Source organism: Vidua chalybeata, chromosome 13, assembly GCF_026979565.1.
Source record: "Vidua chalybeata isolate OUT-0048 chromosome 13, bVidCha1 merged haplotype, whole genome shotgun sequence".
Taxonomy (NCBI): domain Eukaryota; kingdom Metazoa; phylum Chordata; class Aves; order Passeriformes; family Viduidae; genus Vidua; species Vidua chalybeata.
In genome coordinates, this window is record NC_071542.1 from 1,253,753 (window position 1) to 1,278,178 (window position 24,426).

General features: G+C 45.9%; 1 protein-coding gene across 5 annotated transcripts in view; it reads left to right on the forward strand.

Annotated features, from left to right (window-relative positions):
* Positions 1-24,426, forward strand: part of HMG20A (high mobility group 20A) — a 175,405-nt gene that overhangs the window by 45,476 nt on the left and 105,503 nt on the right. The window contains exon 10 of one of the 5 annotated variants that reach the window (XM_053954336.1): positions 1,736-1,759. The exons of the other annotated variants lie outside the window; for them this stretch is intronic. The gene's annotated coding sequence lies outside the window, so the exon portion shown is untranslated. Of the gene's footprint in view, positions 1-1,735; positions 1,760-24,426 lie in introns of those variants that run through there. 5 annotated transcript variants of the gene reach the window in all.

Here is a 24,426-nt window from a genome sequence, read left to right on the forward strand (position 1 = left end):
TAGCTATACAAGGAGGTGGCAAAGGTCTTGTGTAGCTTCTGAAAACAGTCCTGTTTTGTTTGCATGACAGAGTAGTCAGAAAATGTATCAGGAAAGAATAGTGGATAAGAGAAAATGAATGACATGACTTGAGTGCAGTAGCCAGAAATAACCTCCTGCCTGGGCTTGTTCACCTCACCAGAAGTTACCAGTGTAATGGAAGTGTGATTTTACACCATCTTTAACTGTAAGGGTGTAGTCTGTGTAGACATACATTTATGTCAAAATTCTTAATTTTGGTGTGGATTCATTAATAAAATGATCCAATATAAAAGTCAGTGGCCATATAGTCTTATATAATTTAACTATATCAGTTTAAAAGCTGTTTATTTAGCATACTAATGAGTCCTGTCTGGGTTTGATGTCTACAGACAAGACTGTGCATAGTAAATGATAGCCATTGCAAAAAAAAAATTGTTTCTCAGGGTCCTAAATGCACCAGTCTCCACAATCTATATTTTCTATTTGTGTGCTACTTAATTTCTCCTGAATTTCAGTCTTGTTCCTCACTTGAGTCAGTGTGAGATGTGTTCCTACTGTGGTTTTTTTTAAGATTTAGAACAAATGACAGGCTGACCCAAGGAGTTTGACTGGAGAGGGAAGAACACTGAGCACTGCTTCAGCAAAAGAAATCTAGTTTTATTAGCCCAGTCTGACATTTGAAGAAGAAAACAGATCACATCTGGGCTTCACTGGTAGATCTAGAGCTGGCTAGGTTGCTGCCCTAGAGGGAAAGGTTCCTGTCAACTCCAGATCTCCCAAGAGACATAATTTGCTGAGCTGGTGTGATGAGAAGGTTCAGAGGTAGTGTCAGTCTGGATGGTTCATTAGTTTAAATGTCTGGTGTTGGTAGGTATGTTCTCAAGCAAAGGCTTCTAAATATAAAATCATCTTGTGAAGTTTTCATCTTATGCATATTCACTTGTTGAATTTACATTTTGTTTTTCATCTCTGAGCTCCTAGAACAGGGCCTTTCACAGAGGACAGCCTTCCCATCTGTCTGAATAAACTGACAGAAAGTTTTTGCAAAAACAGTCCCTTGTTAAACATGTCCATGCCCTCCAGCTAGTTTCTTTCAGAACACTTTGAAGACACAGCCATTGTCACATGCAAGCCTAAATGATCTAAAACTTGAACAAAAGTTTGATCTGTGCACCCTTGAATACAGTGACTGTATTTGGTGGGGGTGCAGGTGGAACCATAATACAGTTTTGCCTCAAGAGACCGAAGCAGTGCAGGCAGTGCTCTCAGTACAGAAAGTTCTTGGTGAAGCTGGGAGAGAGCAAACACATCTGTCACACACCTGTGGGGCATCTGGAATGGCTGTTTGGGAGCTGCAGGGATCAGCTGGCATGGAGGGCTTTCACCAGTGCTTGTAGAGATGTACCTGTGGTTCATCTGAGCCCATCATCTCTGGCTGTCCCTTCTCTGCTTTCCTGTGCACTGCAGTCACGGGAGAAGGCATGAAATACATCAATAAGGGGATGCATTCTTCAGCCCCTCCAATACTCTTGAGTTCTTGATTGCTTCTAGGCTTTGGGTTTTGTTGTTCTGTTCTCATTTACTTCTTTTTTTCAACTACATATCGTGATCCGGTTTCATATGGTGGCTAATGGAACAAAATTGATGCAATTGCTCCAAAACCAGGCTTTTAGCTAGTAGATTTTAATTAAAGCAACCCTTTTTTATTTTTCAGAGGGGGAAAAAAAGTCCTTCCAAGGGCCCACTTTCTTTGTATCAGATGAATATATATGTGATAATTTCCCAGCCTGATGGAGACAGAAGTTGAAATATGCTTGGAGCAGTTATGGCCAACCATATGTAAGTGCTGGCATTACCTGGAGCTTGTTTCTCCCACAAGGTGATATTTCTACCATGGTAATCTTGCTGCTTCCTGCTGTAGGCAGTATTAGGGAGAATGTGTCAGAAAATTTGTCAAAATGGCTTTTTCTCAGAAGATTCCATATTAGTTATGCCCATGGGGAAAAAAAAAAAAAAAAGTATAGGTTTGTTGAAAATTCATAGTTCTGTGATTTGGCCATCATGAGTTTCAGGGGCAAGTCCAAATGCCCACCTGCAGAATCTCCTGCATTTACAAATTCTACTTAGTGGTTCTGCAGGGAGATGGTTTCTTTGTTCTTGCCTGCTTTTTCCATGTGCTTGGTTGCTTAAACAGATGGAGGTGAGGAGGTTTGCTCTGCTTCCAGGAATAAAACCCCAAACTCCACACTTCCAAACATGATTAAAATTAACCAGTTAAATTTCACGTGTGTGGTAGGTTCTCAGTGGCCAAAGCTAAGTGGAACTGTGAAAGGGTGTAGTTAAGCTGCCTAGATATAACATGGACTGCTCACTGTGCTGGCTGGATCTAATCTGGTGGTGGAGGAATTACCTTATCTCCAAACCTCATCTCCCTTCCAAATCCACCCTGATGTCAGACTGAGAAATCAGTGCTCAGGAGAACAAAGACACAAATTCATTTCCACTCCAAGTGCCAGGAGCAGGAATTTTTTATTTAATCTTCCTTCCGTATTACTGAATCTGCTTAATAAGGCTTCCCAAAGTAAGTCATTGCCTGACCCCCAGCCATCCCCAGGAGGAAAGAGTGATGGAAGGAAGGAATTGCTGCTCATACACAGTAGCCTCAAGACCTGATGAAAAGGCACAGTGGTAGGTGTGCAGGAGGCTCAGTACACGAGCATCTCTGATTGTCTTCCCTCTATGCCTGTCTGTGTGCTTCAGAACCACTTTTCATAATTCCCTTACTGTCCTAAACACCAAACAGCCTTTTACTCCACATTTGGAGCATTTAGGCTCTCTATTCATGGAGAACCATTCCCTATCACTCCCTACTGAGCCTGAAAATCCTTCCTGTCCAACATTAAAAAAAAAAAAAATCCTTTCTCTGTCTGTCCGGTTCCTGCTGGCCCCCTGCACCTGAGCTGGCTGTATCTGAGAGGCTCGGAGCCTGTAAGTGATGCTGTTTGCCTCTGAGCCAGAGAGGCTTTTAAATCTGAGTGTAAAATGAGCCTCCTGCAGCAGTAAACAGCCGATCATACACCTCCTTTGAAGTTCCCATTTAAATAACCTCCAGGGCTTTCCTAATGCAGGAAGCCAGCAAGAGGAAGTAATTCCCTCCTTCCCCCCTCTCCAAAGCAAGGAAAATGAATTCCCTGGCAGAGGAGGGATGCTGGTTTTCAGGGTACTGCAGAGGAGATGAACTGCTCTTGTTTGCAGCTTAGTTAGTGAGTCAGCACATATTCATTCATGGGCACAGTTAATTAACCCGTGAGCAGTACGGATGATGCTGTTATCGCTGTCGTAAAGTCATTTCAATTTGTTATGTAATTCATAAGGGAGCTGCTGCATCATAGGGAAGCCTGTATCCGCTCATGTGTCCAGGTCCTGGTGTGATGCTAAGATGGGAAGAGGATCAGGGAAACAAAAAGGAAGGGTCTTGGCAGGAGTTTGGGAGCTGACCTGGTTGCAGATGGGGTTTTTTGCTGATTTCCCACCCCTGTGGGTTGTTCCTGGTGCTGCTGCTTCATTTAAAGGTGTCTGTGTGTTTTCAGGCCTGCAGCTCTACATGTGTATTGATGCTTGGATTTTTCCTGAAGGTGGACAGACACATAGCAGGAGCACAAGTGTGTGACATCTGACAGCACTGGAGGGATGTTCAGTGGTGTGTTGGAAAGGAGGGTGTCCTGTGCTAGATGGGATCCTGTGATGTTGGATATCAGCATTTTATATTCTTGAGATTATATTAGGGCCTTCTCTATGGACCGGTGTCACGTGGCTGCCAAATGTGAGAGTACAGTAAAATCTTCTGATACCTTTGTAGTTACTGTGTGCTGCAATGATTTAATGGGACAGCTTTCTAATGAGACAGCAGGTTTGCCCATTACTGGTAGGACTGGAAACTGGGGAACCTGGTGAAGTAACATTCCTACTTGCCTGGATATTACTTGTTTGCCAAGTAGGTTAACCAGTCAATACCTGAAATGAGTTCACTCCTTTGTTAAGTGACTTATTAAATAGTAAAGTTTATTCAAATAATTAAATAGACTTTACTAGTGCACCATCTTAACTAGAGAATGCCCTAAAGACATCTTAAGTAAGTCTGAAGCTAAACAAGCTGCCTGAGGTCGGTTCCTCCTGGGCTCAGAGGTGCAGAACTCAAGGATCCCTGCATTTTCAGACTGCTCTTAAACAGGTATTCGGGGTTTATCTTCCCCAAGGAGAAGTGTGTGCTTGCCTGAACATGCTGTTAGTCCTTGGCCTGACTGAAAGTGTGGGGAGTTCCAAGGCAATTATACCTGCACTAATCATAATTTGCTCCTTAATCTAGGAGTATCTGCCTCTATGTCCGTGTTTATGCTAAGCTGCTGAACAGTTTGATTAGGTGCTTTGAATAAACCTTGTAATTATGCCATAGATACTCCTGATGCATTACGTTATTTTTATTATCTAAGTTAACACTGCCCATTGTTGTAGCATGGTTACACTTAGAGGCTGCTATTAGAGCTGAAGCTCAGTTGTGCTAAATATTGCACAGACGTGCAGTCAGCTGCAGTCTCTGTCCTGGAGGACTCACAGCTTGGCTGTACTATTGTGCATCAGCCCATTAGAGCACCCTGAGAGGCATTAATGCCCCAAATAGTTCCACAGGTTCTGTAATGGAAATGGCCTCGTGGACCTTTTAACCTTTGAAGGCAGCAGCGTTCCTGAAATCAGCTTTGTCTGTGTTCTTCCATCATTATCACTGCTTGTTAGACAGAATTTTGGGAAATGATAGTTTCAAATGTGGTTGGAACTGGCCAATTCTGATTTCTCAGTGAGTCCTCCTGAGTGTGGAAGAGTAGAGCCAAGCCACCCTCTTTCATGTCCCCAGCATGGGTTTCTGTTTTGTCAAAAGCATTACAATGCGAGCTGGATTCTTTCCTGGCTGGTTTGTACTTCGCCAGATTTCCTTGACCTTGTGCCAATCAATGATGAATTGTACAAGTCCCCATCAAAAACACTGCAGAAGCCAGAGGAATGCCAGCCCTCACTGTGTAGTACATTAAGTCAAAATATTTTAGGCCTAAGACTGATGGGTATGATTCTTCTATTTCAATCTGCTCCTTCAGATTAAAAAGCTGCTAAAAGCTTCAGCTTGTCTTGCTGCATCTGCTGCTTCAAGACCAATGAATGGCATGTCCAGGACTGGAGGCTGTGGGTAGGAGGATGATATTTTGTGATAAATGTACCTGATGGTGTTTTATGTTCACAAAGTTTTTTAAAAGCCTTCTACAGCAAATGATCAATCTGTTAGAGAGAATACTGAAAGAGCATCTAGCACTCCTTTGACTGTGAGGAATAAGTAATGTTTAAAAAGACCACAGACCTCTAACCTCTGCAAAGTTATGTCACTTTTTGCTTACGTTTCCTTCTTGCCTTGCCCTCTGTGGTGCTGTTACAGTTAGAATGGCTATGACTGCAGGATATTATTTTGTAATATTTTATGTATTGGCTCTCTTACTAATTCTCTATCCCCTTTTTACAGTTTAGTGGCTAAAAGATTAAAACTGCAAAGCATTTATATGAAAAAACATAAAATAACAGATTATTGTTATTTTTCACTTGCTTTGCATTAAGTTTTCAGTGTCAAAATTTCAGTGAGGCAGATTCTGTGGTGATGGGAATCAGTTGGTGGTAGAGTTGATTGATTTGAATTTATTGGCATAAGAATATGAGGATTTCCTGAGTAAGCTGGAAGGTGGGAATTATGCTCAGAGACATAGCTGGTAGAGCCAGTCTGTAAAACCTTTGAAATGATGAAAAGGCATAAATATCAGACTTCTTCCTGTTAGACTACTGTGATCTGTCACAGCACCAGTGGTAGAAGGAGGAGAGGTGCAGAGGCTACAAAAGGCAGCTCAAATTTCTGGAAGTGGCTGGTGGGATTTAGAACTGGTTTTAGCTCACATGAAATTTTGGGACTAAGGCCAAGTGCTATTTCCGTAATTTGAGGTTGACCCGTGGCTAGGATTAAGGGCTTGAATTCGATTTACTTTAAATCTGAGGCTGAACTTGGTTGACACCTGCTGGTTGGGATTCTAGGAAATCAAAGGAAGCTTCATTGACTGACATGAAATTCCGCTTTCAAATACTGGTGAGAAATCAAATACTTTTCAGCCATTTTCCAACAACAAAATGAGAACTCAAACTGGTGGTGCTTAGGTCTGACCTCAGCACCCTCATTTCTCCTGTTTAAGAAGCTGGAGCTGGCAGAGAAGAGAAAAAAGACGTCTGACAAATAACATTCAATTGGCTTAATTTAGGGACTGTTGGGCTGCAGTGTAACTGGAGCCTCTTATTAAGAATCTGATGGCACTTCTAAACAAGGAGAGCTGCTCCCTTGGAGGGGGCAATCTCCAATCATATGCCAACATTGCTTTTGACATATTTATGACTCCAATAAAATCTCCCATCTGGTATATTTTAAAATAAAATTGAAAATTTATCACTTTGCTGTAGTTGGTTTGTCGTTCTCCCTGAGAGAAGATAGCCAGGCTGAGATTATTGCATTGGCAGCCTGTCAGCTGAGGTTAGGCTGAGGTGTGATTTAAATTTCAATACTTTCCACATTACAGCTGTCTGGGGTGGGGAAATTACAAGGAGAAAAGCAGAGAGTCTGTTATTTTTATTCATTAGTCTCTCCTGATTTGTTTTGTTTTTCTTTGTTTTGTTCTGCTTACCGCATGCAGCACCTGGAGGAAAAGACACTCCCCGTTTTTCAGGGTTTCCACAACCTTTGCTTGGCCAGAGTTGTTTGGGAGGGACAAGGCAGACCCCAGGTGTGCCTGTGTCCCTGTGGCAGTGCCATCAGGCTGTGACAGCCTGATGTCCATGTGGGGTACTGTGCAACTTTATAGCATTTAGAGAGATTGCAACTTTCAGCAGAGCTAAAGGAGCAGTGCTGATTCCCATTTCCCTGACAAGGGACCAAAGGAGAGGTGTGGAAGGCATTTTGTTTCACTTAACATGGACAGCTGTATCTAAGGAAGTCTAGATTTCATCACAGCAGAGAGAAATGTACGTTTCTGGGAGCAGAAGCAAACATGCTGTGCATGTGCCTTGCTGTTTCTGAGCCTTTATGATGGGCTTAGGTCGAGTACTTTTAAACGATGTACAATAGACTAAATGCATCACCTGCCACAGGATTTCTTTGTGTGTCCATAGCTGGAGTAGGTTTGGAATGTGGAGCAGCTGAAGCTGAGTCCGGTGTTCAAGCTGCAAGGCAGAATCTGCCTCTGAGTGGGTCACTGGGATTTCCCATTCAGCCTGTAGTGGACAGAAGCTGTGGAACAGGAGTGTTCTGTCTGTGTGCAAGCCTCTCTGGAGGGGAGGGCTGGCTGTAGGCCTCGGCAGGCAGCAGACTGTTCTGCTTCCTGCTTTTCATTTCTGCCCGAGTCACGCCTGGCTGGCTGCTCTGGCAGTGCCCACTGGTGCGTTTGATTAGGTGCATTTGTTTCTGTTTAGGTACCAATAGTCTGACTGTAAAATTATCAGAGGTCTTATCGGGCAATAAAAGGGAGTAAAATGCCTTTATCCACCACCTCCAACAGTTGCTTTGTTGCTCAGGCTGTGGCTGGTGCTGTAGTGGAACCAGTGGCTGCCCTCCACTGCAGCTGTAGAGGTGGTAAGGCAAGAGGGTACAGGGCTAATTGAGATGCCCATGTGAGGTCTGCATTAGTTTACCCTCCATAAAATCGAATTCTTGGGCCCCCCTAGACGGGGGGAAAAACTGGGAGAATTGCCAGTGAATCTCCAAATGGATTTTGGCAGTCCAGACACAGTAGCTTATATAGTTCTAAGATGGCTCTGGGGAATTACAGCAGCAGTACAGGTGCTTACTCTGGGAAAAGACTAAATTCTGCACATGAACTGTAGGCACTGAACCTGTGTGGGGCCAGCTGTGACCTCAGCCCCACTGCTCTGAGCTGCAGGGTGAAATGCAGCCCCCAGTGAGTGGGGATTATTAACTGCAGCCTGCATTTGAGAGTTAGGAATTATTTTCTGTGGAGCACATACATAACACTTCTGTGCATGAGTCGGGTATTTGTGTAGTGTGTTCCTCATTCCTAAAGTGTGCGTTTTTGACTCCTTATTATGTGTAATGGGCTTTTGTTCTTCTGATATGTATTTGTGCAGGTGAGTGTATGGTTAAGGATCTGCCTGTGTGCATTTGAGCACAACATAAGTGTATGGAGAAGTCTTCTGGGAATACTGTGTTTGTTTGTGGTGGGGTGTGCTTTCTCCAGTGTACATTCTGAGCACATACAGTGCCTGTGTGTGTTGCATTTCATTTGATTGTTCTGTTTTCCTGTTTTCTGGGCTGAACAATTAAGGGTGGTTTTTTGAGTGCATCAGAAGTATATTTCCTTTCACAGCAATTGTGCATTTGCTAATGTCAAATTTATTCTAAATGGATACACAGGTGCAATTCTTCATTTGGTAGACATAAATCTTTGTTACGTGGAATGAATGGATGTTTTGTCTGCGTGCTCGGTGTATGTGTGCTCCCTTGGTACAAATGCTCCTGTTGCCTATAGGAAAAGGTGTTTTGCACTGAAAATAATCTGTGCCTGCTTTGTGTGCTCTAAGTGTGTTTTTGTGAATGTGGGGATTAGAGTATGTGGGTAGGGTGTGTAGTAAATGCGTGGCTCTAAAAATCTATGTGCTCAGTTTAATATTAGTGCCAGGTAAGCACATATTTCCCTGCATTTGCTGGCAGACTTCCACATGTGTTGAGTCTTCATATTGTTAAAATAACAGAAGAATTGTCCACATATTTTCTAATTTTTAAAAAATGTCCTGCAGCTTCCATGGTTTGAATTTCTAAATGTCTGTCCAAGTGATATATGCCAAAACATCAGGAAGGATACTTAAGCAGTTATGTCAGTGGAATGAAACAAAGCCATGAGTTAATGCTTTTCTGATGCTATATAAAAGGGAAAATGGTGAAGAAGGGCCACAACTAAAATACAGAATGAACAAGATCAACCAGAATAAAGTCAGGTGGTTTGCTCTTAAACTGGAGACATCTACAGCAATAGAACTCACATGACGGTATTGCTATTTTTATGCCATCCTATGATCACACCATCCTGTCCCAGATCTCCCACCCTTTAGGGTCAGTCCCCAGGAACCAGGAAGGATGATGGAGCCCTCCTAACCTTGTTGCTTCCTCCTGTCTGTCCTGCCAGGTGCTTTGAAAGTGAGTCAAACCTTTCATTATCCCACCATTTCTTTTCAATGACATTTTAAAAGACCTGGCACAGTAGGAGTGATTGAAGTGCCTGCTGCTTTTCTCTGTAATTATCCAGTTTCCTTGTTGGGACTGAAATTATTGGCCTGCAAGAGGGCAGTGTCCCTATTGCCACGTAAGAGCTACACGAACCTGCTTTGCTGCCACCAGCAGCAGTCCACGTATCCAGACATAAAAAGGCTTTTCCTTGGCTGCTGGGCTGTACTGGGAGTGTGACCCAGACCCAACTGGTGAAGCTCCAGTTGGCTGAGGTGGTGATGTGCTGGTAGATGGTTACAAAAAGTTACCCCTTTTTTGTCTCCCTTTTCATGGCAAAAAGCAGTGCACTGAAACAAGGGACAGTGAGCTGTAATTAGTCCTCAAACAGCTGTGGATTGCCCAACTGAAGACCTTGCCTGTAGTCTGTGGCAGGAACAGGAGGACAAAACCCCTGAGATCATCAGTTCAGTTGGTTAGAGTGTGGTGCTGGTAACACCAAGGTTGTGGGTTTGCACCCACAACAACCTTGTATGAGCCATTCACTGAAGACTTTGATTTGAGGATCCTTGTGAGCCCCTTGCAGCTCTTAATGTTCTGTGGAGGAACAAATACAGGCAAAATGAAAGTTACAGGAGTAGGATGATGGTTGAGAAAAAGTCTCACTCAATTATGGAGCATCCTCTGTGACATTTGCTTTTTAGAGGGTGTTCAAGGAGTGTGTGCAGCTATTGCCAGGGGAAGTTAGATCTGGAACTATCAGGAAACACAAAAACTGGGAACAGTGAAGTTTCCTCAGCAAAAGGTAGGAGTGTGCCAAGGACGGTGTGAGACAGCAGAGGGAGCTGACAGGGATTCCTGTAAGTATTTGTTGGACAGCTGCTATTCAAAGCCTGAAGAGTTAACAAGTTAGTAGTCTCGATGCTCAAGGACTGCCCCTCTGCAGTCTGTTGAGTTCTCTGTCTTCACGTGGGCTGTAAATTCCTCTCCAGAATGGATGCTGGAGTGTTCATGGATGAGCAAGGTGAGAGAAGGGGGAAAAGAAGATCAGGTTGAAGGATCGATGAGGTAAATGATCCTTCAGCCTATGCTAAGAGAGCTATTTGTAATGAGCAAGGAGGCAGGAGGGTCCTGTGTAGCCTCAGGTGTGTGTGCAGATCCTGTCTCAGCCCACGGGGCTTTCCTGGAGCTCAGCTCATGCTCCAGCTGCCTGGCCCTCGCTTCCCCCTTCCCTTGGCAACACATGCTGCCTCTCCCCTGCCCCGTCTGCCTCCAGTTCCTTGTGACAGGCTTAGAAATCCTGGGACCCCTGATGCTGGAATGGCATTTTGGCCTAGCTGGGATTGTTTATAAGCACAGAGCTTTGATGCTGTCTCCAAAGCCCCTGGAGAGCTGAGAAGGGCTATTTTTCATCTGATGCTTTTGGAGAATGCTATGGGAAAAGGTCAAGGGACAGAGTGGGAACGAGTAGGTCACATACTCATTGGTTTAGGGCACCACGACAACTTTGGTTCTTTAGGATCTCAGAGGCTGCTTTGTACAAATAAGCACCTCTCAGAGAGCTGCCTGGGAAAGAGCAGGGCCACGCCTCCCGCAGCGATGTTCCCGCGTTCCTGCAGCTCCTGCTCTTGCCCTGCCCTTCGCTGTGTCTCAGCATCCCTGCAAACGGAGCAGATCCCACACACGCTGTGCAGCATCCTAAAAAGCCTCTTTGCCTTCTGCCTTCACCTTTGTAATGCAAGGAGATGTTCTGTAAGCAGGGGCCTTCTGCACCTGGCACAGATGGGTCTGGCAGCAATGCTGAAGGATTCCTCAGTCCATCCCATTGTCACCACCCTGGGTCTGTGTGCAAGAAGAGCTCAGGCTTGAACAGCTGTTTGCCCTTTGATCTAGCATGTTATCTTTCTCATTTAAATTGGGGTGGGGGGAAGCAGTCTAACAAGTCTTGTTTCCTTTTTCCTCCCCGATTCACACATACTTCAACTACCAGCCGGAGTGTGGGGGCTACGTGAAGGAACAGGAAGCAGAGGGGTGAGGTGGCGAGTCATTTACATTGGAAATATGAGCTGAATGTGCATTTCCCTACTGCTGCCATCAATCACTCAGATTTCCTGTACGCTACAGAACAGAGGAATGGAGTTTGCTTGCTTCCCACTTCCCCCGGGAATGGAAACGCTCATTTGTTTCACTGCCTAGAAATGCTGATCACTCAAAACATTTACTGTTTCAGAGATACATGCAGTTCTGAAGCTGAATCTTTCAGCTTTGTCTTATCTTCAGAAATGTCTTCAGATGTCCTGTAGACCTGGGGAATTACTCTGCTCTGGTAGAGATGTGAAGGTGCTGCTGCAGAAGCACAGGAAAGCCCACAGGCAGCGGAGCAGATGCTTTACTGCAGAAGCCTGGCAGATACCCTCTGGTCTCCATCAAACCAGTTGCTTCAGCTTGTTCATGTGGTCTGGCACCTGACCCAGCAAGACGAGGTTTTTAGAGTCCTAAGTCGTTCTTATTGTTGGAACCTTTTCAGTGACTATTTTATGGGGCTAACAAATCTGTTGAGTGAAAGTTATAGTGGGGAATGACACGGAGCAGACAAATCAGCACATGTTCACTGTTCGGCTCTGTTGGAAGGGATGGGGACAATAGAAGAAACAGAACCTAAAATGTGGAACTGAGAAAGGAATAGAAAAAGAAGAAAATGAGAAGGAAGCAGCAGGACAAACTAGAAAGCGAATGAATAGTCTATACCAAATAGCAGAAAATAACTAAGTGTAGAAGAATTCAGGTAACCTTGCACACCTGAAAGGTAAAATAAAAATGCCTGTGTATTCATTGCCCTTGTGATCATGTGAAGGTCTGGCATACTACTGCTGTCTTTGATGGGATCTGGTCTCTGATTAAGAAACATCTTCCTCTCATTTAACAATCTCTCATTAACCAAATTATTTTCCTGCAGAGGAAATGCTGACTTCATTCCAGCATAGGGGCCCTTGGCTGTGGACAGTTTGGGACTCATGGATAGCTGAAGGGATGGGGCACTAAAACTCTCGTGTGGTTCCTGCAGCCCTTGTTTGGTGATGGCAGGGCATCTCTGAAGCTTCTGTGGTGGTTGGGACTGGGATGTTGTTGGTATTCAGTTCAGTTGCTGTAATAAAGAGGCTGGTGAGGTGCCATGTCCTTGAAGCACGGTGGTGGCCAGGAAAGCTCTCCTGGCTGTGGGGGCCTGGAGCCCTGTTCCCTGGGGCTGTGAGCTCAGCAGCTTTTATGAGCTTAGCCACTGTGGGTCTGGGCAGTAACTCAGAGGGGACCTGTCGGGAAACCCAAGGGCTGGAAGGAAGTGCTGCTGGTGACTCAATAGGCAGAGCTCTTCCCTCTGTTGATGTTGGAGCTGAGCCACACAGACACATCCCTTCATAATTACCCACCAGTTACTTACAGTCCATGCTTTGTAACCGCTGGCATTCTTGTGTGTGGATTTGTAAGGCTCAAATCCATCCCGGGAAATCTGGTATCACAGCAGTGCTTGCAGCCTCTGAGAAGCAAGGATGTGTTTGCCTGTAGTGCGAGGTGTGTTTGGCCCATGTGAACACGTCTCAGGCATGTGCAGGTGTTGTAACCATGCAGACAAATCATGGATTCTGTGCTGCCTGCCCGGGAATGGCTGGTGTGGGATTACGTGCACAAAACCCCGCAGATGTGTCACTACCCGCTGGGTTTCAGCCTGGGAGGAGCTGGGAGGTGTCAGTGGCCTGGTGTCAGGGTGCTGCGGGATGGTTGGGCAGCACGGGCGGGGGAAGGGGTGGATGGACTGGGAGGACAAACATCCTGCCAGGAGAGACTTCCCCGCGGTGGGATTGAGCGCGGGGGACCCCTGGCGGGCAGCGGGCAAGCGGCGCGCTGAGCCCCGAGCCCAGCGTTCTTCTCCATGGGTTCGTTTCCATTAGCTCATTTCAGACATGAAGTCATGCGATGACTTCAGCTCGAGACATAAAACCCAGTTTCAGCTGTGTTAAATGCATTGAATTGTTGCACTTTTTTTTTTGTTGTTTCTTAATGATCCTCTTGGAAATAGGGAGGTGCTTTGTAAAGCTGACACAATTTTCGATTGCTGTATCGATTGCTGTGTGATATTAGTGTATTTTGTTGCAACTGCTGCCTTATGCTGAGAAGTTCCTACTTCAGACTCCTTGTAAATCTATCTGACCTGTCCTTGTGCTTCCATCCAGCCACAGTGGCTGCCTCTTCCCCCTTGCTCCCCACCAGTCCAGCGTAGTTGAACTCGTTAATGCCATTAATAGATCTGGTTCTTTCCTGTGGGGGTGGTGAGGCTCTGGCACTGGGGTCTTACAGACTCTGTGAAGCTATGGATGCCCCACCCCTGGCAGTGTTTGAGGCCATGGACTGTCCTGCTCTAGTGGAAGGTGTCCTTGCCCACGGCAGGGGTTTGGAATGAGTTTGTATTTGAGGTCCCTTCCAACCCAAATCCTTCTGTGATTCTGCAACACCCTTATCCAACTTGCTAGCAAATGCACAGATAATCTGCTTGCTCCTATCAGAGTTATTTCTGTGCAATTATTCTCTTTGCTGTGGCTGGCAGAGGGACCAACCCACCCATGCAGTGGATACACCCTGACTCTGCAACAGCACTGCCTTCCTGTCCTGTTTGTGAGAACAGTGTTCTCTAGAATGTTCCTAGGTAACAACCAGCAGCAGGAAAATCATCTCAGCACTCATGCTCTTTGTGGGATTTAGTCACTGCCACTTCAGAAGTCAGGGACTGAAGTCTTCCAGGGATCTGTTGTAGCTTGATGAGTGATGGGCTGGGAATTGGAAAAGATGGGCTGGACATCTCAAGGGGTGCTCATTTGGGGTAAGTCACTTTGGGCTAATCACAAAGAGATGTGCACAACAGGGATAATGGTCTGACTCACCTTTGCAGAGAGCTTAGAGAACTCAGATGACACTGTTTTTTGCTGACACTGTTTTTTTCTGCCACCTCCCAGCCCCAGCAATGGTTCAAGACCTCCCTTAGGACTCTGACAGCAGGAATTCTACTGGTCTATGAGGAATCACAGCAATATATTGCAGGGCTCCTCCTTCTCTCCCAGTGATGTTCAGGAGCTGTGCACAAGTTACCACAACATCATCATTGTCATCATTAGGATGCTGTGTGAAATCACCACTTAGTGTGTTCACTGAGTCAGCTCTTTCCCGGCTTCCACATTAGAGCTGACTGATCAAAACTAACACTATCTTGCAAAAAAAAAAAAATCTAGAAAGCTGAGATTTCTTTTCTGCCCAAATTCTCTTCTCCATTGTTATTATTATCTGTCAGTGCTCTAAGTAGTAAATTTTCTGAAGTCCTGAGCTGTTACAAGCTGCTAATGATGCTGTGTACAAAGAGCTGATGGAAACATGGGCTTAGAAGAACCATGGGATCCCAGACAACTTCTGGATAAAGGATTCCAGTAGAGACTGGACCTTGAAGTTAGTGTCTCAATCACCGCTGGACCTCTCCATGAAACTTCCAGCTCTCATATTTGTAGGAGACAACGAGTATGAGGCAAGGGGTTGTTTCTTTAGGGCCCTCCTGCACTGCTCCTCTCTCAGTTCTCCTGCTGACACAGATTTTCCTCGCTTGCTCAGTTTCAGTGCACCTGCTCATTTAAGCTAGGCTGTGCTGGGTTCTCTCAAGCTGAGCTTGTGTATGGTAGCAGAAGCAGCACCCAAAAGCACATTCCTAGGCTGAGAGGAGTCATTAGGATGCAAGGAGAAGCCTGGCTTCAGCAGCCCCACAGAAACCAGTCAGGAAGTGAAGGAAGTGCCTTTAGTTAAAGGTCAAGTCACCTGACATAGGAAAATGCGGGGATATTTTAGAGGGGTAGCAGCAGAACAGGAGGTTTCCCTATTGGATCTAGGTATTCACTGTGACTATAGATCATTATTATTGTCTTATGTACTCAGTACAGACCTATTTACCTGTGCATGCTAAAAGCTTTGCACTCAGATTCAATATCAAACAGGACAAATTGACTTGAAATGTGAATTCCCACATTGTTTTACTTGAGCCTCCAGGTCAACCTGCCTTGTCTTAGTCCTGCTTTAACCTGAGTTAAGTAATGTGGGTTAGTCAGTGTGTATCCAGAACATGTATTTTCTTGGTTTTTAAAAGCCATTTCTTGTGTAACCAGAAGGACTTAGAGATGGATAGGAAGGCCTCTGTCGTCAAATTTCAGGAAGCCAGAGTGTGCCAAGTGGGAACTGGTTAGAGCTCTGGAGGAAGCTAGCAAATAGCTGGAGAAGCCTGAGAGTTTGGGGGCAGCAATGTCCACTGGGCTTGTGGGTTGTTTTTCATCACAACTACAACACTTCCAGCTCGTTGTAGTTGTGATGAAAAATGTAGTCTCAGAAAGTGTTTGTGTGGCAGCTCGTTTGCCTTTCTGCAGGTCTGGAGAAGGGAGGTACTTGGTCAGAGGGATAGGTGCAGCTGAATTTATATCCAGCTGCTGGAACACAGATGTGATCCCTGGCAGGATGCTCTCACTCTCAGCTTTCTGTGTGGCAGAGCTCCCAAAATGCCCCTCCTGGCATGTTGCTGATGCTGTTCTGTGTTGTTGGCTGTTCCCCGTGGCTCAGGGCTGCAGCACAGTTCCTGAGGTGCCCAGTGCTCACCTCCAGAGCTTTGGACAAGGCCAGTGCCATCCAAGGACAAGCTGAAGTGCTCCCCAGGCCTCATGAGTGGACAAAGCAACTGTGGTGAGGTTCCAAATTCTATTGCAGGAAGGCAGGGTTTCTTGGAGTCTGGGTGGGGGCTAATCAATGTACATTCATCATTAATTTATGCATATAAGGGGCTTTTGGAGTGGAGTTGTCATGCTGGTTTTGATAATGCTAACTCTATCCACCCTGCCAGCTGCTGCAGTGTCGTGGCAGTTTGTGTTGCTGCATGCAGAATTATGGTGCTTTTGTGGGAATATTATGTTCCCTGAATAGAGCCCCACAGAGCAATTTGCTTCATCCTTACAAACCCATCCAAATAACTGGCAGTGCCTTACAAATACAAAACAATTGAGAAAATAAATGTATTATACTGTACATCTGTGACAAAACAATGCTTTCATGTGCAAAGAGAGAAATGTGTTTGTTTAACTTACGGTCTCCCTTTTGGAAATAAATGCATTCATTTAAATCAAAATGGGATGTTCTTCACTGTTACAGTATTTTGCACGCCAGATGTAAGAAATATGCTGCTTGAGGAGCAGACAAAAAACTTGGAGTGGTTGATCTTCCCAAAAGCATGTATGTAGTGCCTTATTCTAGACCCTGCCTCTCTTCCTGCAGCGTCTCCTCTCCTGGAGTGGGAACCTCCTGGCTTTGTGCATGAAGGATCTGTGTGCAAAAGCCTTGGGAGTGTGGCAGTCTGGTGTCCTGTTTGCACACAGGAGAGCTGCTTTTCCACCTGGGTTGTGCCCAGAAGAGAGTGCAGTCAGCAGCCACGCAGCAGAGCTTCGCATTGCCATGATCACGAGGCAAATTCCCTGCAGCCCAAAAGATCTTTGATCCTTTACAGTTTTTGTGTTAAAGAAACATTAGTTTCATTTATATGCAGCAGTAGAAGTGCTAGATGGGGAAACAATCAATAAAATACAGGTTGAATGTTCTAATATTTGTTTTAAAAATGTGCCCCATCTTGTAATTTTCATCTTTTTAAATGGTTGAGCTCTTGTAATGAAAGTCTGCTGCATTTCAGTTTACACATAAGCTTAACATCATCAGGCAAAGTTTGTTCTGGGAGTTAACATTTGCATTTTTGAAAGCAGCAGCCTAATCCAGAGCAAAACCAGATGAGAATATATTATAATATAGCACATTACCAGCTGTCTGTCGGTAGGTGTGAGAATTGTCAAAAAGGTGCTGAAACTTGATTTCAGTGGTTTTCCAAGTCTGTAGTTCTTCCAATTCAGCTTGAAGATCACTGCTACCCAGGAGTAGGAGTTGTAAACAGAAATTCCAGGAATGATTATTAGAAGGAAAAATAGCAAGAAAAAGAAAGTATACACCTGATCTTTTAATAATAATAATGCTTAGACCACCTTCTATGCTTCTTGTTATTCCTTAATTGAAATCACTTCTCAGATTATAGGTGAGAAGGAAAGAGTTAGGAGTTTCAGCCCCTTGCCAGTGCTGGCTGACACAAACTGCTCTGTAACAGCGTTTTTCACATGTATCATCAGGTCTGGGCAAGCATTTGATTGCATTTGTTTGAGTAGCTGGAGGGCCCCAAGTTGAGATTCCCAATTCAGCAAGTCTAGCATTAATAAATACTCTTTAATTCAGCTGGAAAGCATCATGGTCTGCATCTTTCCCATCTGAAGTGTGATATCTATCTTCCTGCTGTATCCAGCCAGCCAGAGGACTCCTTACAGCCTGCAGGAAACATGACACCTTTCTGAAAGCCAGCACCTGTGTATTGACTGATTGACCAGCAGGCTGTGCAGCAAGGGTAGTTTGGCCTAGCTCTCTTTTTCCCCTGGACTGATTAATCAAATACTCCAAATAATTGCTGCAGTTGTGATTAATGTCAACTGCACAGCTAATCTCCCAGGAGAATAAAGTGACTCTGTTTGAAAAAAAAAATCAAAATCCTGTAAATGAGTTAATTATTTACTCTGCTCACCTCTCCAACCTTGTTATGCTTGTAAATGAATAGAAATATTGATCTTGGAGCTGACTTTTGTGTTATCCATCTTGCCTCAGTTTAATTGGGGGGTTCAGTGTAACCCTGTGCCCTCCTTTTGACAAGGACACGCTCCTGCTGCTGTGATTGGTGTGACCTGTGAGAGCGGGGCTGGCAGGACCACTGGGGTGTAGCTGACCCCAGGATTTTTAGGGCATCCCTGAGTTAGTAGTTCCTACTCTCCACGGGCCACTGTGGCCCCTGGCAGCAGCACTCCTTGGCCACCTCTCTCGGTGGCAGACTCTACCACCCAGTGGCTGCCGCTGTTAAAACAATCTCGTTTCCTCCCATTAGCTTCAGCTCACATCCAGTTTTCCCATGTTCCCGGTCCGCCAGCGCATTGTCCCCCCCGCTCCACGGACAAAGGACACTTTGAGAGCAGCCAGGGCTGCAATTACAGACTTCTGCCCCTGGCAGCGCAGTGCAGGCTGGCTCACAGAGGTGCCTGCTCTGTTCCCTGCCGTGGGACAGACACCCCTGTGCGTCCCCACGGAGCTGCTGCAGCCAGGCCTCGTGTGCCCCAGCACTCTTCCGCAGCTCAGCAGTGCCTGGCAAAGTGTGGGACTCTCAAACTGACAAAAGAATGCCAGTTTTAGGAACATTAGCAGGGATGTACCACCAGCAGCAACACAGAAAGCTCCTCTGCTCTTACATTTGTGCAAATGTAAGTAAAGGAACCTTTAAAGCCAGCTGCTGTTTGTGGTCATGTCAACTCCCTGTACTTTCATTTCCTTGCAGTTTGGATTCCAGAAAAAGCTTGGGTGTCTCAGCTTTGGGAAAGCTGTTTTAGACACTGTCCAGAGACCATCAGCTTGTGTAACACAGAGCTGGGACAAGTCCCATGGTGCACAGGTACTGTTTGCTGGACACAATGTCATGTTTTCCTTGGGAAAACTCCATTTCAGTAAACAGGGAAAGCAAGTGAACAGTTACTACAATATCCCTGCATCAGATAGAATCTGAAAGGAGGCTGTAGCCAGGTGGGGGTCGGTCTCTTTCCCAGGTGACAAGCAATAAGACAAGAGGAAACAGCTTCAGGATGCACTAAGGGAGGTTTAGATTGGATATTAGGGAATTTTTTTCATCAAAAGGTTGTCAAGCCCTGGCACAGGCTGCCCTGGGCAGTAGTGGAATCACCATCCCTGGAAGGATTTAAAAGCTGTGTGGATGTGGCACTTGGGGACATGGGTTAGTGGTGGCCTTGGCTGTGCTGGGCAAATGGATGGACTTGATGATTGGAGGGGTCTTTTCCAATCTATACAATTCTATGATTGGGAAAAAATAAGACACCCCAGCACAGAGGGAACACAATGACTTTCTCTTCTGCATCAGACTGTAGTGAACACAAAAGGACAGGAGTTTCTAGCAGAGCTCTGGAAGAGACATTAATGTTTCCCAGCAAGGCAGACACAGCTCCACCAAAGCATCCTGATGGCCAGACACAGGAACGAGTGTATTAGAGCCAGACAAAGACTTTGTGCCAGGCTCCATCTGCAGTCCCTGCCCAGACACAAATGGTCTGAGTTGGTGCTGACACCCAAATTTTTTTTTTTTTTTTCCTTGGCAGCAGGAAGCTGAGTTATATATGTAGCTTCAGGGCTATATGGACTTGGTACAGGCATGGCTGGTGCTACAAAGATAAGTAAAATAAACAAGAAGCATTTTTGCTGCTGGACTCAGTGGCTTGACTTTAATGCCAGGTGCTATCATGGGAACTTGGCTGCAATTCAGTTGGTGAGACTTGATATGTTTTCTTGTAGCTTTTGGATGTGGCTGTATTTTCTGGCAGCTGGGGAAAACAGCTTTGAAAAATAATAGTGGCTTTTAAGTCAAATTAGTGTCAACATTCACTCCATGGTACTAGAAGCCAATCAGTTTAAATTCCTACTTGGCTAATGACATTTCTGTCTTGATGGCCACTCTCTGTAGCCCAGTTCTCGTAGTAGCCCAGCTACTGTAGCATAGTTCTCATGGTACTTGTTTTTCACTCCCTTTCTTTCCTTTTAGTGTCTGGTTGAAGAATTGTTTGGTTGCTGAGGTGTAGGATCTGGTGTGGTTTTGAAGGTACCTGTGCTTGGGCCTCTCTCCTTTTGTATAGGACCAGTCTTGCAGGAGTAGAGGGGAGGGGAAAAAAAAGCAAAAGCTGGTGAAGCTTTAACACCTGCCTTGGGCACAGTTCAGCTCATGAAAACCACCAGTGCCTGCTCTCAGCAAGGCACCTGATTCCAGCTGTCCTGCCTGGGCTGAGACAGGTGGGTAGTGAGGATCCACGGGGGAGCCATTACAGGCTATTCCAGGTGAACAGAAAAAGGAAAGAAGCAAAGCTGCCGGTGAATAGAGAGAATCAGGAGAGCAAGAGGTAGATGGGCTGCTGAAATAATGCTGCCTTTAACTGTGAATAAGTAACAGCATCACAGGATGCATTCAGGGCAGCAATTTTGGAGGGTTAAAAGGAAGGTTAAAGATTACATTTAGGATTAGGATTAGGAAAATTGGGACCCCTGAGGCACACTCAATGAATGCTGAAGATAAAGGCAGAGGCAAAACTGGCTCTGTCTGGAGTAACGACTGGTAATTAGGTGTGTATGATACACTTCATCATTTTTTGTATTAACACCTCTGTATTTAATATCTGTGGCATGTGCACGTACAATATACAATATCCATGTTATTAGCAGATTAGATGTTATGCAGACTAATTCCTTGGATTTATAAGTTGCTGTGCCAAGAAAAAGGTTTCCTCTGGCAGCTCTTTACATCAGCTCCTGTCCAGGAGCAGCTTACACACGAGGCTTCCCTGTCGTGCTGAGCCTGGCTGTGAATGCAGCCCTTGCTGAGGCCGTGGGTTTGGCTGGAGCTCTCCCGCCCTCCCTAAATGCTCAGGGATAATGCAGCCTGTGTTAGCACGCAATGCAGATGCTGGGGAATGAATAAAGTGGGAAAGGAAGGAGTGAGCCTGCCTCTGTCATCCTTTTCAGAGAGCAGAGGAAGGCATTAGCAGCCTCCAGAGGGAGTTTCACTGCTCAGCTGCTCCCTAGGCGCGGGCAAGTGGTGCCTCAGGGAATCTTGTGAGAGATGAGCCTGTTTTACTTAGTTCTGTCATGGCCCTTCAGAAGGCACTTGTTTCCTGTTTGGTTCTAAAAGATTGGGCTCACTGTTTGCTAATTTTGTGTGAGGGCATCAAACCTTGCAGAGGAAGTAATGCACCAGGACAAACCTGCTCCCATGTGTGCAGCACTGTGCCTGCCAGCCCTGGGCTCTGCCCTGGGGGCTCAGGTAAGCCCAGGGGTGAGACTGATCAGCTGCACCTCAGGAGCCCTGCGTGTGCTGTGGGGATCAGCTCACACAATCACTGCTTCCCTCTTCCAGAGCAGGGACAGCTCTCGCTGTGCAATGGTTGACTGAGTTGTTTTGTAAATCTCAGCAATAAAAACGTGTCCACAATCACCCAAATAATGGAAGGAAAAGATGAGAGCATAGAATGATTATACTGGTGAAAGAAAGGAAGAACTAGTGGAGTCTGAAAGAGATACAGGCAGGTGACCAATGGGCCTGGTGAAGCAGAACAAAATGCATTATTATTTTTAATGGAAATTCAGAAAAGGCTCTGTAGATGTGCTGGGCAGAGGGTAAGTAGAGAAATTGCTAATTCTGTACTGTTGGAAGTGAAACCAGCTTTGTTCCACTGCTCAGGCAAATGGATGTGGCAGCTGGAAAGGACTTTCTGGCAAGGGATGGGAGGAACCTCACGTGGGGATTGCCCTTCACACCTGCCAGGTTTCCTTCCTGTTTGCGCCACAGGAGTTCATTGTGCTGATGTGAAGCTCTGGGTCCCCTGCAGAGGATATGTCTCAGAAATTTCAGTGTGACTCTAATTCCAGGCTCCTTCCTGCCCCTCTGGCTTGCACATCAAACCTGGCCACACCTGTGCTGGTGTGTGTAATAGAAAATAGTGGTTGGGTTGTTATTTCTGGGGGATTTAACCATCCCAGATTCAATGACTTGGCACAGCACAAGCTTTCCTGGCATGAAGTCATGCTACATGTCTTGGAGATGCTGAGGACTCCTGAGCCACTGGGTAACTGTGCCAGCCAGGAGGTACAGGTGAGGGTGGTGCTGCTGTCCCCTGAGGAGAAGTAGATAACAAATGCTGTATCTCAGGGTGCACCTGATTACTTGTGCCAAGTCCTCTTTTCTGAGAGGTACCTGTGCCAGGATGGCCTGGGCAGTCTGTTGAGCTGCATGTTCTCATTCTGGCTCAGACCAATTTTCCCCATCCATGCTTGTGTAGTCTAAATTCTGGCCATCCAGCCTGCCCTTTGTGTGGCATTTCAAGGGTCAGTGTGACCAGTGCCAGGCTCTTCATGGAGAAGCACTGTGCCCTAGTACAAAACCAGGAGGGTTTCCTTTTCACACACAGCTCAAGCTGGATCTTGAGGTGACGGGACCGGGCTCACCTCCCTTACAACCCACCAACACGAAGCACTTGCTTTGTAATTGCCAGTGCCCAAAACCTGATTTCTCTGCAGGTCTGTAGAGAGAGGAAGCAAGAACAAAAGGAGAGTGAGGTTTTAGGATTTGCTTTCTCAGTGGCAGTTCCTTCTGATCCTTTGTGCATGTGCTTGGGGAGTAGAGGGGATGCCACTGCTTCGTTCAGTGCTCCAGAAGACTAATGGACCTTGACAACTGCAGCACAACATGGAAACTATTAGAAAGGGGGGACTGATTAAAGCCCCAAGCATCCCAGCATTCCCCTGGGCTCTTAACCCCGTGTTGGAGCTGAGCAGCCCAGCAATGCCTCCTCCCAGTCTGCACAATTAACATCTCTTGTCACTAATTGATTCCTGTGGTGCTCACGGGACAATTAGAATTTAAATTGCCTTTTACAAAGGTCATGAAAACATGATAAAAGACGAATCTATTAGGGAGGATCACTCAGGAGTCTCTCTCCTTTTCTGCAGCGCTGGCTGTTGGTTATCATACAGCCATGAGTGAGGGGAGCTGGGAGGGAGGTTCATGCCTTGGGTTCATTGCTGGATTGTAGTTCATAGCAGAGGCTCAGCTCTTTGTGACTTGTGAATATTCTTGTACTGAACATGGCATTTAATTTTTTACTGCCTCTTTTAGAAGTTTTTTGTGTCTGTGTGTGCTATGTCTTCTGATAAACTTGAAATGCTGGTTCTGTGTTTGAATCTTGAATTTACTCCAGAGGGGAACCGACAGTGTTTGCAATGTGAGGTCAAAAGATTTGCCTTTGCGGGGCAAAGGTGTCCTAGTACAAGCCTGTCCTGGTTTCCAGAGGGTGGAGTAATGGACTAAAATCTGCCATGACTCCCTGGAAAGCACAGGCAGGGAGGGAAAGGGCAGCTGAAGTGCTGTCTGCACAAGGGTGCACTGAGGATCTGAGTACTTGGTTCAGCAGTACTGTCACTCCAGCTTTCTGTAAAGCAATCCCCAGTGAAGAGGTCCTAAAGGAGAATGCATAAATATGTGTGTGAAGGCATCACTTCTAAGCCCACACTTGCAGCTTTCCCCATCTGCAGCTGGCACTTCTAGGAATGGCATGATGACTTCAGAAACCTCTGGAGCTCCTGCCATCACTTCTGAGCTGCTGCAAACCCTGCATCCAGGGGTCTGTAGCTTCAGGGCTCGGCAAGCTGTCAGAATTTTGCCCCCAAAGCAGAACATGGCAATTTGGGGTGAGCTTGCAGGGAGGGCTGGTACTTCACTGGCACAAGGGAGTGCAAAGTTGTTACAGCAACTCCCTCAAACCTCAACAGCGGGAAGAGATATGAAGTTGGTGTGTCAGGGTCAAGGCAGTGTCTTGTAACTGCAGCAAATCAGCCTGGCCTGGACCTTGGCAGTTCCCTAACTCATCTGCCCTCTCCAAGGCAGGATCAGCCCCACCCATGTCCCTCAGCTGTTAGCCAGGAAACCTCTCTCTCATACAAGCCTTTGCTGTGTACTGGGGATTGGGATGGGGGCAGGTCACCTCCTGCAGGAATTAGAATTCTGACACACCTGGTCCTGCCTCAGAGCCAGCATTGTGGACCAGCTGCATTTCAGGCCTGGGCACAGTGAAAAGCAGCCTTAAATCCTGCAGTTCAGTCATTGCTCTCCTGTCTTGTACGCCCCAAGTGTGGGCTTTGACAGGAAAAACAAAGTTTGAGAGCCACTACTGTGGTCCAGAACCCGCCTCATGTAACTACAGCAATATTTCATGCTGAGAGAGAAAATCTAGCCAGAATGTCCAACTGCCCATCCCATCCTATCCCAGTGGCATTCCCATTATAAAGAAAGCTGGCTGGCTATTTGAAAAACTCGTGTCCTTTCCAAGTCCTGCCTTTGACTTCTTGCTATT